Here is a 12,881-nt window from a genome sequence, read left to right as displayed (position 1 = left end):
AATGTTCACAGACGTATGAAGAACCTAAAAACCCCTTCAAGTTCTTGACACCATAGTAGTGGTTCTGAAAGAGGAATAAAAACACAGTTTTATCTCTTTTGGGGGTGTCTGTCTGGAATTTACAGAGGGTACGATCATCATCATTGCTTCGGTAAAATACCACTATCTTGCATTTTAAAATGTCTTCGAATTTACCAATATCGCTGAATGTCACAGCTGTATGATCTGTCAAACCCGCCCTCTTTTGAATCTCTTTACCCCGCTCAATCCCTTCATAATCGTTGAGGTTGTCGTGTAACAACATTGCTAAATTAATAGCGAAACACAGCTGGTTGGATGAGTTCTGAACAACGTAAAGAAAACGCCTCTTCTTTTTAACAATCTCATTGTCTAACATTTTACTAATCATCCGTTTACCGTGAACCCCTCCGTGGGGAGACTGGACAGTTTGAATCACTATCTCCATGTTGCTTTCAGCCATTAAAACCATATTCGATTGCATGGCGTTGAATAACCCCTCCTCAAAATCACTCAGATTGTCATCGGGACCATTTAAAATCGCTGACACGTTACCCCATAGTTGTTCACCATGTAGTTCAACCTGCACAATATCTTCTCTCTCTGCCCGTGCAAAAGCATATGCAAGCATGCTATGCACATTGTTCATCAGACCCTCAAAATAGACTCCAAAGTCTGCTTCAGCCCTAATAGGCGGTAGGACTAGAGATTGTCTCATTTCTGTGTTATTGAATACAGGTCGAGAGAAAACACTTGGCTCGGCATCTCTGTTAGCGCCTCCTCCATGCTGTGACAAGGGGCCTTGTGATTCAGAAGCATTGCCTCCTCCTCCATGCTGTGACAGGGGGCCTTGTGATTCAGAAGCATTGCCTCCTCCTCCTCCATGCTGTGACAAGGGGCCTTGTGATTCAGAAGCATTGCCTCCTCCTCCTCCATGCTGTGACAAGGGGCCTTGTGATTCAGAAGCATTGCCTCCTCCTCCATGCTGTGACAAGGGGCCTTGTGATTCATAAGCATTCGGCGTGTCATTCTGATCAACATGTCCGCTACTCTGCATGGAGCAAACGGGTGATTCTGGGTCATTCGAGCTGTCATTAACACACCCGTCATATTGCATGCTGGAAACGGGTAGGCTGGCGTCGGCTGAAGCTTTGTTATTTTGTCCACTCGGACTGGGGTTATTATCTAGAGGCTGATCTAAAACCCCCCGGTCCTCGTAGCAGTCTATCACCCAATCCAAGACAGCGTCTAATGTTTTTGTTGGACTGCTTGAATTTGTTTCTGACAAGGCTGGGGGCTCGTTTACAGCTGAGCCTTCGGCATTTAACTCACATGGCCTATCGTTTACAGCTGACCCCCCGTCATACAACTCACTGTTGTTGCCTGAACACGGCGGAAATGACATGTCCCCATATCTGAATTCATCATCATCGCTACATATTTCAAGTGTATCCGGTAAACCTTCGATAAAAGATTTTTCTATATCTATATAAGGATTTGTTTCTGTCGAGGACACAGCCTCGCTTACATTTGTTAAGGCGTGATTTAGCTCACTGTTGCTGTCTGAATACAGTGTAAATGACAGGTCCCCATATCTGAATTCATCATCATCGCTACATATTTCCGTTATATCAGGTAAACCTTCGATAAAAGACCTTTCTACATCTGTATATGGATTTGTTTCTGTCAAGGACACAGCCTCGCCTACATCTGTTATAGCGTGATTTAGTTCACTGTTGCTGTTTGAACACTGCGGAAATTATATGTCTTCATACACAAAGCCCTCATCATTGTATAAATCAGCTGTGTCCGGTAAACCCTCGATAAAAGATCTTTCTACATCTTTTAAATCATCCATGCTTGATCTTTTTTAGGAAATCACCCCCACAAAAAAACAAAAAAAAACAAATCAGAAATAGATGGGGCATCGCTGAAGAAACATTTCACTTTGCTTCTACATTTTATGGACGTAAAGTCACCATACCAGGCTGATACATCAATAACAGTTATAACCAGATGGTGTAGCCTTAAAAAACAGACCTTAACAAAAACAGCGGCTGTCCTTTGATAACGGGGCAGGAATGGTCTATAGAGAAAAAATATAGAGAAATAAAAAGAAGAAGGTATGAGTATGTTTTTGTAATACCCAGACTTATACATTTAACAAGAAAAATCATTTAGTTATCATATTGTAAAAAGCAAACATAGAAAGCATTTTATTTTTTACCTGGTAGTTTTTAATTCTCAATCACAGTCTTTGTTGAGGTTGTCAAGCCTGACTTGATGCAGAGATCCGAGCTGAGACCATTTCAGCTGTAGGATGGCCACAGCACCTGTTAGAGCACGTATGTTAAAAAAAACGTTATTCTGGATACTTTCACATCAATCTATCCTTCATTTTACTTGAGGGCTTCATCATGTATTTTGTATTTAGAAGGATACTTCATTAAAAGCTTCTTAAAAAATTGCAATCTACGGTTGTTATATAATAGAAAAACCAACAGTTGCATAGAGGTTCTTTAACACACATCAAGCAGCATTAACTAACTACATAATATTATAACATTAAAAATAAAAGTACTTACCAGATATCTTTGTCTGATGGAGGAAAAGTGGAGAGAGGCTGTTTAGATGTTCGGGATTTACTTATATAGGCTAGGCAATATGTAAATGACTCTAAAAACAGCCAATAGGGTTATTCCTGTTTAACAAATTAGCGTTATATTGGTTTTTTATGGCGGGGCAAATTTTTTTTAGGTCTAGGAGTGTTTTTTAGCTGTAAAATGCCTCCACATTTTAGTTTTCAGCGTACGGTTAAATCTTTCTACCATACATGCCTTTATGTCACTGGCGGTTATATAATGTTGTATACCGCTTTTCTTCAACAAGTTTTGAAAAACTTTATTAAAGAATTCTTTCCCCGCTTCTGTTTGTGACTTTTTAGGGATCTCGCTGTGTGTGTTAAAACTGTATCAAAAGCTTTGGTAACCTTACCCTTCTTTTTCTTTTTAATGTTTGAGCACAGGCTTTTTTCGAAAACACATCTACAACTGTTAATAAATAATTAAAGCCATCATTATATTCGGACAGCGACTGCATATCGCAGAGATCTGCTTGAAATTGTTGCAGCGGTCTGAGTACGAAAACTCTGTTTTCTTACAAAATGCACCCGTGTCGACTTGTACAAAATGCATATGCGTTATCCTCTGATAAATATTCTCTGACTTTCTATATATTTAAGTATATTACCTACCTCCCTCTGTTTACAACATGTTTGTCTCCATAGGGGGTTTATGGCTTCTCCATAGGGGGTTTGGGGTTTTCCCCTCCCCTATCCTGTAGCAAAAAGGCTGACTTTTTAAAATATCTGTTTTTTATATGCTTTACTTTGATTTGGAGCACCCAACGGATGGCTGTAAGTTGTCACCGGTGTCTCGCTGATTAAATTCATATCAAGACGTCTCTTGGCCATTTTCTCTCGACTTGAAAAATGAGTGACGCTGGCTTTTTATCTAGACAGCCCTAAAGCGAGAGGGGTGAGGGGCTGGGGAAAGTGTGTGTGTGTGTGTGTGTGTTCCCCCTCCTCCCACCATATGTTTTCTCCCCTCATGTCATGTCATGTCCTGTTCGCAAAAACAGAGAGGTTTAAATATATGTTTTTAGATGCTTTACTTTTGATTAATTTCATGTTATTTGCAAGTATTTGTAAGTTACATTCGATACTATATACAGTATTAACCACACAGGAAGTGGTTAGGAGGCGGGATATATATCCTAGGCATATTAATTGATTGAAAACAACGGCATTTTATTTTTCTCATTTTTTTAATTAATTTTAATTTAATTGTGTAAACCGGAAGCGGGGGCGGGACATCCGCCGGAAGTGGGGGCGGGACATCCGGTCGAACGAGGCGGGACTTCCGGTATAATGAGGCGGGACTTCCGGTTTTCAAAATAAAAGGCGGGACTTCCGGTCAAATAAGGCGGGACTTCCGGCCAAAAAGGGGCGGGGCGACCTGTCACTTTTTCTGCATACTAATGAGATGGACATGGCATTTGTACCACTACTCACGTCTGACTACGGATCAGAAGATTCCAGGTTCGACTCCTGGCTAGCTCGTCTCACTTTAGTAAATCAATTGTTCCTCATTTCCTAATGTACTTCACAAAAAGCTGTCCGTCAAAGTACACCTGGAATGAGGGATTGACATGATGATGGGTCAATGGGCTTTCAACATTTCCAACAGTACTTCTCAACAAACAGTCCATCAAAGTCAATGAACATTTGAAACGAGGAACAACACTATTATGGCCCTTCAACAAAAAACCAAGCGAATGTGAAATATTTCGTTTTTAGCCTACGTGGGCTTTTGACTTCTGGTCATTTGAGCTTTACAGTAATTCCCAGCCTATGAGTATGTGTCTGAACTCTGTCACTCATAGGGGTATAGCTCAGTGGTAGAGCATTTGACTACAGATCAAGAGGTCCCCAGTTCAAATCTGGGTGCCCCCTTTGTAAGTGTACTTTCCTTCAGAATGGTATGTTTGCAATACTGGGAGAACTACGTGTCCGTGATCGTATAGTGGTTAGTACTCCTCTGCGTTGTGGCCACAGCAACCCCGGTTCGAATCCGGGTCACGGCAGCAGTTGCAGTCAGCTTTTATGTTTTTGCCTCAACCTACCTACTGCATTTTTAGTTCATTTTATACAGTTTAAAAGCTGCTACGAAAGCAAAAAACAAAGGGTTAGTGGCGTAATGGAAAACGCATCTGACTACTGTAAGGAAATATTTGTATGTATTCATGCAAACTGTGAAGAAGCTTGAAAATGATTTGTGTAGAAAACTGGGCTGGTTTTGGGCCTGCTAACATGTGGTTTTTTGAGGACAAAGGAAGAGGGGGAAGGTCAGGAGTTAACATACAGTCATCCCTGATGTGGGGTGTTGATGATAATTTGGGCAGCCAATCACTGGTCTGGAAGGGAGGCGCAGATAACTCCTCCTTGGGTCCGCTAGGTATATAGACAGGAACCCCGCTGTGTTCTGCCTCTCTCTTCTCGCGTCGCTGGGACTGGAGGTCTGGCGGCCTGTGGGCAGGAGCCAGGAGTAGGCCAAACTCCTGACATTACACATATGATACGATATGGTTGTGTATGGTAATGTATTTGATTGTATTGCATTGTATATTACCATTAAAGTGGATTATTGTTAAACGGTTACTTGTATGCTCTGGGTTTCCTTCCTGTAAGATAATGGCTTGTGTAGGGACGCGAGGAGATTTAAGAAAGCGGACGAGTTGTCCACTAAATCTCCTAACACTACGGATCAGAAGATTCCAGGTTCGACTCCTGGCAAGCTCGTCTCACTTTAGTAAATCAATTGTTCCTCATTTCCTAATGTACTTCTCAAAAAGCTGTCCGTCAAAGTACACCTGGAATGAGGGATCGACATGGGTCAATGGGCTTTCAACATTTCCAACAGAACTTCTCAACAAACAGTCCATCAAAGTCAGTGAACATTTGAAACGAGGAACAACACTATTATGGCCCTTCAACATGAAACCAAGCGAATGTGAAATATTTCGTTTTTAGCCTACGTGGGCTTTTGACTTCTGGTCATTTGAGCTTTACAGTAATGTCCAGCCTATGAGTATGTGTTGTTAGGAATTTGAATGGACAACTGGTCCGCTTTTTCAAATCTCCGCGCGTCCCTAAACAAGCTGGTTATTCTTACAGGAAGGAATCCAGAGCCTACAATTAACCGTTTAACAATAATCCACTTTAATGGTAATATGACAATGCAATACAATCAAATACAGTACAAATTAAATACAGTTATCTTTGGGATCCCACATTTACCTGATACTCACGTGAGCCAGCCAGAGGAAAGAGAGAGAGCACACAGCGTGGTTCCTGTGTTTAATACATCGCTAACAATGGGAGGAGTTATCTGATCCTCCCTTCCAGACCTCCGTGATTGGCTGCCCAAATATCACCAACACTTCACTTCTTAATTTTCCCAATCACAGTGGCTTTAGCTTTATTATCTCCTAGATCTGAGTTGACTGTAAGTCAACTCCTCACCTTCCCCCTTCTTCCTTTGTCCTCAAAAACCACATGTTAACAGGCCCCAAATCCAGCTCAGAGTTTTTACACAAATCACTTTCCCATTTTAAGCTTATTCATAGTTTACTAACATGAATACATACAAATATTTCCTTACAATTCCCCCTTTTTATCTCTTTTTCAAGAGATAAACTTACACAAGGCATTTTGAAACATAACTATTGTCACTCCTCTCCACTGTTTTCATCTCTCAACATTATATTTAGAGCCCTTTAAACATTTGGAAACAGCCCTTCATAGCAATTTCTTATGGCAGAATGAGAGAGAGACCAAAACAGTCTCCATACTCGTCCTCCGAGACACAGGCCAACAGTGTCAGGAGGGGGAGAAGCAGCTTTTCCCTCAATGGTGGAACGGATTAGTCTGACACATAATGAGCGGATGCACGGCACACAACAACACCCACATGATAGTCTTTGTCCATGGATACAACTCGAATGGTTTCATCAGACCCCTCTGAGGGCAGGATGGGCTGGTTACACGCAGCACATTTAGGCGCCAGGACCCTGTGGTAGTCTTTCAGACAGTAGATTTTATTCTCAGTGTCCACAGTGAAGGGCACTCCGTCCAGGCTCTCGTTGCAGATGACGCAGCGGATACAACCGGGGCGGTACGACTTCCCCAGGGCCTGCAGGATCATGTCCATGATCAGATGTCCACATGCGTTGCACTTGTCTGCAGACTGCTGGAACCCAGAGTACAGAAAGTCCTCTTCACAGAAAACCCTTCCTGCGTCATAGTAGAACGCCTTCCCTCTCAGCCTTCGACTACAGGCGCTGCAGGTGAAGCAGCTGTCATGGTAGAGGCTGCCCATAGCTTGGCAGGCCTGGCTGGCTCCATACACCGTCTTGTTGCACTTAACACACATTCCTGTTTCAGCGGAGAGTGGGGTCCCCTGTGTCGTCCCGGCTTGCCGTGTCTTTGTCCCCTCTGATCCGCTGACGGCGGCTTCTGGGCTGCCTGCTAGAGAGATGTCTTCCTTCTCCTCCGGCTTGCTGATGGCGGCTTCCGAGTCGCTGCTGAATAGATGTCCTCCCGATCTTCCTTCCCCGATCCTCCTTTCCCGGTCCGATGATGATGCCTCCTGGGACGACTGCTGGATGGATGTCCTCGAGGTCCTTCTCCTCCAATCCGCTGATGACAGCATCCGAGTCGACCTCCATGACGAGAGCCAGATCCGTCCTGATGTCGTCTAGGTTCCTCGCAGGTGTTTTCCCGACCGCACACTGGCTCCAGTGGTACCAGTTGTCCCCCTTTCCTTGTAGGCGGACGGCATGGGATGTCCTCTGGGTCACTCGGTCGGGGCCGGAGAGCCTGGGGTTGACAGTCAGCCTCCTGCGTCTCGGGTCCCCCTTTTGGCGTCAACAACCTGTGTGGAGAAATCTGATACAAATCCCTCAAGCCTACGCTCAGGGCTCTGGGGCCCTCGGCTGTTTGACCCACCAGTGTGTGGCCACTTGGAGCCTGTTGGTGGGGTGTCTTAAAACAACAGACGTCTGTGCACAGGTTTTCTAAATTAATTGTGCAGCTTCAGAATCTTAATACTTGGACTGTGCCAACTAAATAAGAACCCCAACATCTTTAGGTAAACTAAATAACATATTTCAATAGCTCTGAATTTCTGACAAGCATCTGTGTTTGAAATGAAATCCCTGAGATCCCATTAAAAATCTAAATATGATTTGAACTGCTAATGTTTCTGGTAAAGAAACACACTAATGTTATGGATTCAAAAACAACCAAAATCACAATACTAACAAAGTGAATGGCTTCCTGGTGATACTGTTTTTACCCGTCAGTGCTTATCCCGCTGAAAAAATGAATACAGAATTCCAACAAACTGTCATCAAATGTCTTTCTATTATGAACTTAGATGAAATGTATATCCCCATAATGACCTAAACAATAAAGTCTATGGCCTTTACTTCTTTACCAGGCTAGTTACATGATGTTGTCTGTTGAAACATTACTCACAGGTCAGCTTCTTCAGTATTCCATTCTGGACTTACATCTCTCTGGCAGCCCCTTGGCCACTGATTCTTTATCTGTGTTACCTGCTAGAACTCAATCAATATTAGAGACATGCCAACATTCATAAAACAGTATCTTATCCCCAGATATGGAGCAGGTCAATTCTAAAACTGTCAATCAATGGTCAGATTGAACAATGGAGTTGGAGCAGCCGGTTCCTTTCAGTCCCTAAATGAAAAATGTACATTGTGAAGTTTACACTCCCCCTTTTTTACACATTATCTCATGTGTAAACAAAAACCTGTATGGGAAGCAAACCTTCAGGTCATAATGGATTATAAGACAATACCAAACATTTTTCCCAAAGGTACATCCATCATTTTCCACAGTAAACACTCCAGTAAGTGTTTCTCTCCATCTTTCAGTCCTAAAAGAAACAGAATCTTCATGTTTTAGTTTGAGCTTCACATTCTGCAAACGGCCACCTCCTGTGGGAGTGAAATATCATCAAGCAGATTAGATACGGTTTCCCCTTTTGTGCAATGTTAGGAAACCTCTCATTTCACACATTATTATCACACAAAAATAATGTGATGGTCCAAAACATGCTTGATTAGTCATCGTTTTAAATCATGTAGTTGCACTGATCAGGTGCAGACATACACACACTCACACTCACACAGTCAGGTTGTAAAGTCAGGTTTGGTCAGGTACACCTCAGAGTCAGTCATTGAGAGTGCCTTCCCAAGTTACCCTGTCGGTCAGGGTCAAAGGTCAGTTGGTCTCAGTGTTTTTGGCCATGTGTCGTGCCCTGCAGAGATGTTCCAGCACAGGCCAGCATCCTCCGTCTATAAAAATCTGTATATATATGGAGCGCCATCATTTATTAATTCACAATTACAACTATAATGTTCAAGATATCTCTAACTTTTCATTGGAACAGCGGTTTCCCAAATTCCCTGAAAAGTGTTAGCCAACAAATGTCACTTCCTTATTGTACTACTACTATTACTGCAATTCATTTACACCTAATTAGTATTAAAATGACTAATAGATCTATTTCAGAAACTTGTGTACATCACTATCTTGTTTCAAAACATTACTAGGATCTGTAAAGCTCTGCTATGTATTCCATAACTCATTCTATCAATTTATCTTCAATTCTGGTGCACTTAAAGAACAATGTTACCTTCTTTAACAGTGCGTGGAACTCTGGGTGTCCGAACATGCAACAATTACTCCCTACTGTAACAAATTAAAACACTACCAAATTCACACACGAATAAAAAGTCCAGTGCATACTTCCTTCATGCCCCCCCCCTTTCCTATCAGTGTGTTTTAGAATGATTTTCCACTTCACTTTAATAGTTCTCCTCTTTTCCGCTATTTTTTATTTACCAATTGACTAATTTATGGTCAATACATCTTCTTATCTTCACTTATTTATCAAGTCAATTCAAGTTATTTACAATACATTAGTAGATACCTTGTGGAGTATTCACAATAACTAATCCTCTCTAGGATATGAAATCCATTCATCTTTACGCAGATACTATTTCCTTATTTACCTTTTGTTCATGATAACAATGGTATAACAACCACACGTTTTACCCATAGCTAGTTTCTATAACAAGACTATTATGTGTGACATAATAATCAGATGTCTTATTTGCTAACCAAGAATATTAAACGTTAACCTTTTCAGCATTCCAGACCATCCTATAAACAAGCAGCCTCTTATCTAAACACTAAGCATTAAGGTTTCTACACCACCAACCGGGAAACTCTTGCACAATTATGCTGTAAAATCATTGCATCATTCCCCCAGAACAATCTGAGACAAGCATGTCTCAAGATCTTGTCATAATGAGCACAGTCAGTGATGCGTTGTCCTCTGCAGCTGTAGTCAATATGATCAATGAAACTCTTGCACTGGGATGTCCTGAGGGGGAAGGAACCTCTAGATCAATGTGCTACAATCAGCAGACACACGTTGTCCTCTGCAGCTGTAGTCAGTGGCAGGGTCCCCAAAAAAGCTAGGACCGGCCCTGGTCAGTGGGCTCCAAGGAAACTCTCCCTGGCTTTGAGATGAGGGAAGGAATCACTTGGCCGACACACATTGTCCTCTGTACGGCAGAAATCCCCCAAAACCGCAGTACCTCTTCACACCACTGTTGCAGAGATGCGTTCTTTGCACACTTCTTCTGTTCGCAGTGAGCAACTCTTCACCAACACACTGATTCAGAGAACCCAAAAGGTGGTGCAGAACTATCCAATGCTGCTGTAATCACATTGCAGCTACTGAGAAAAACTCAATTTAAATCTCTCTCCCAACGGGTTACAAAATAAAACGGCTGAGTGTCTATATGGTCAGGAATGCTGAAACATGTGAATGTTAAAACAAATCAATGGCAGTAGTCTACCCAGATTCTTTACTCCATTAAAAGTAGTAAAACCACATTGTAAAATCTCTTTTTTATCTTTAGAAACCATGAGGAATGACAGTTCTCATAAAACACTATTCTTCCTTACTTCAGTTCTAAATCAAATGAGCCAGACAGGAAACCCCCTTTAACCACTTGCTTATTCTATTCTTTTTGAAATTGTTTATCTAAGTTGTGTTACAAGCAGGTTAGATCTGTAATGAATTAAAATCAATATTTAAGGACGTAATATAAGTTAAATATATTGTTAAGCTAATTACTGTTTTATTGTGAAGGCATCTCTGGCGAACAGCGGCCTTTGGCTTTTATTTTGAAAGGCCGTTCCGGAACAGTGAGTTCGATTTCTAGAAACACGGCAAGTTAACAATCGTTCTAATGCATTAACTAAAGTCGTGAAAGAGACAAGGAGGGGGAAGGCGTGTGGAAGCAAGCAATGAACTGAAAATGCCACCAATCCACTGTTTTAACATGATGGCACACATTGAAAACCGAAGCGGGCATAAGCACCCCTGTCATATACTGACAAGCGTTCAAAAACCCTTCTGCTTATCACTTAGGCTACTACTTTTTGTTTTATTCATAGCCTAAAAATACAATTGTGATGAATAGCTTGCTCTTGTACCATTACATTTACCAACATAAAACAAGGTCTTTACTAATCAACAATGACAACCTACAGACAGCTTATTTATTTAAATATACAAGCCTTTTCTTTAGCTCCCTGTTTGATTCCACTTAAAATCAATCTCTTAATCTGTTCCCATTGCTGCCGGTAACTCCCTGGAATTTCAGAATTGTCTTTACTCTTCTGATGTTCCATATTGACTTCGCTTTTATTTATCTGACTTAATTAAATATGTGTTCACTAGTATGCTTCCCTTCTTCAATACCGACCAGCAATTTAATGAGTAAACTCTAAGGGTGTTACCCCCTTTCAGCCACTAGATGGCAGCAGTGGACCACAAATGAGCTTCACTCTTCTGAGTGCATTGTCAATCGCTCACACAAGTTTTTTAGGTAAAAATCACACAGATTTATTCCCCGTACAGTTTGTCCAGCTTGATAATGTGATGTTTATTTCAACAGGCAGACCAAACCTTGAACGGTGCTTCAACACTCATAAGGAATGTGACCATTCCATGGGGCTTAAACACCCAGGTTTTAGCGAGCCCTTTATCACACGTTTGCTTTTCAAATTAATTTTTACAGACAAGGGAAACGAGAGCCGGTCCCGTCACAATTTCGGTGACGTTTGCTTTCTCTCCCAATAATTGAACATATAGCAGTCCGCTGGCACTTAGCTTTTGGCCTTAGTCTGCTATTTAACCCCAGTTTTAAACGGTGACCCGATCTGAAATATCGAGTTTCCAGGTTTCGTCGTGCAGGAATTCCACCTCGCCACCCACGAACTGCACCGTTTCCACGCCACTCAGGAATAAACTACCTGAGGTCCACATTAAACTGCTCTATGTCTCGTCACGCAGGACTCTCTGTCTACCTTGCGATCAACGTTCACGTGTTTTATATAACTTTCCTAACATAGTAAAATATGCATTGTATATTCCATTTAAACTTCAAAAACACTGTGAAACGCCTACAGACAATCCTAAAGTTTTTTTACCTTATTTGTAGTTGCAGGGCCCTGCTTATTGTCTGAGATGTCTAAAAGTGTTTGTTCCCGACCCATTCCGGTCGTCTGAATCCCTCCACAGCTCTGTGTATCTGGCACGTCGGATCACCATTTGTTAGGAATTTGAATGGACAACTGGTCCGCTTTTTCAAATCTCCGCGCGTCCCTAAACAAGCTGGTTATTCTTACAGGAAGGAATCCAGAGCCTACAATTAACCGTTTAACAATAATCCACTTTAATGGTAATATGACAATGCAATACAATCAAATACAGTACAAATTAAATACAGTTATCTTTGGGATCAAATGTCCCAAATCCAGCTCACAGTTTTTACACAAATCACCCCATTTTAAGCTTATTCATAGTTTACTAACATGAATACATACAAATATTTCCTTACAGTGTCTGAACTCTTTAAGTCATACGGGCTATACCTCAGTGGTAGAGCATTAGACTGCAGATCAAGACGTCCCCAGTTCAAATCTGGGTAACCCCGTTGTAAGTGTTCTTGCCTTTAAAATGCCAGTATCGTATAGTTGTTAGTACTCTGCGTTGTGGCCGCAGCAACCCTGGTTCGAATCCGGGTCACGGCAGCAGTTGCAGTCTGATTTTATGTTTTTGTCTCAACCTACCTACTGCATTTTTAGTTCATTTTATACAGTTTAAAAGCTGCTACGAAAGCAAAAAAACAAA

The 12,881-nt window shown here is 41.7% G+C and overlaps 1 non-coding gene across 1 annotated transcript; it reads left to right on the top strand.

Moving 5' to 3' along the window:
* The first annotated feature begins 4,459 nt into the window (after positions 1–4,459).
* On the top strand, positions 4,460–4,531 carry trnac-aca (transfer RNA cysteine (anticodon ACA)). The gene has a single exon. It is a non-coding gene; the product is annotated as a tRNA-Cys (tRNA).
* Positions 4,532–12,881: the final 8,350 nt, after the last annotated feature.

This window comes from Pseudochaenichthys georgianus, unplaced genomic scaffold, assembly GCF_902827115.2.
Source record: "Pseudochaenichthys georgianus unplaced genomic scaffold, fPseGeo1.2 scaffold_799_arrow_ctg1, whole genome shotgun sequence".
NCBI classification, from domain to species: domain Eukaryota; kingdom Metazoa; phylum Chordata; class Actinopteri; order Perciformes; family Channichthyidae; genus Pseudochaenichthys; species Pseudochaenichthys georgianus.
The sequence above is the reverse complement of the archived record's forward strand: the minus strand, read 5'-3'. Positions and strand labels throughout refer to the sequence as shown.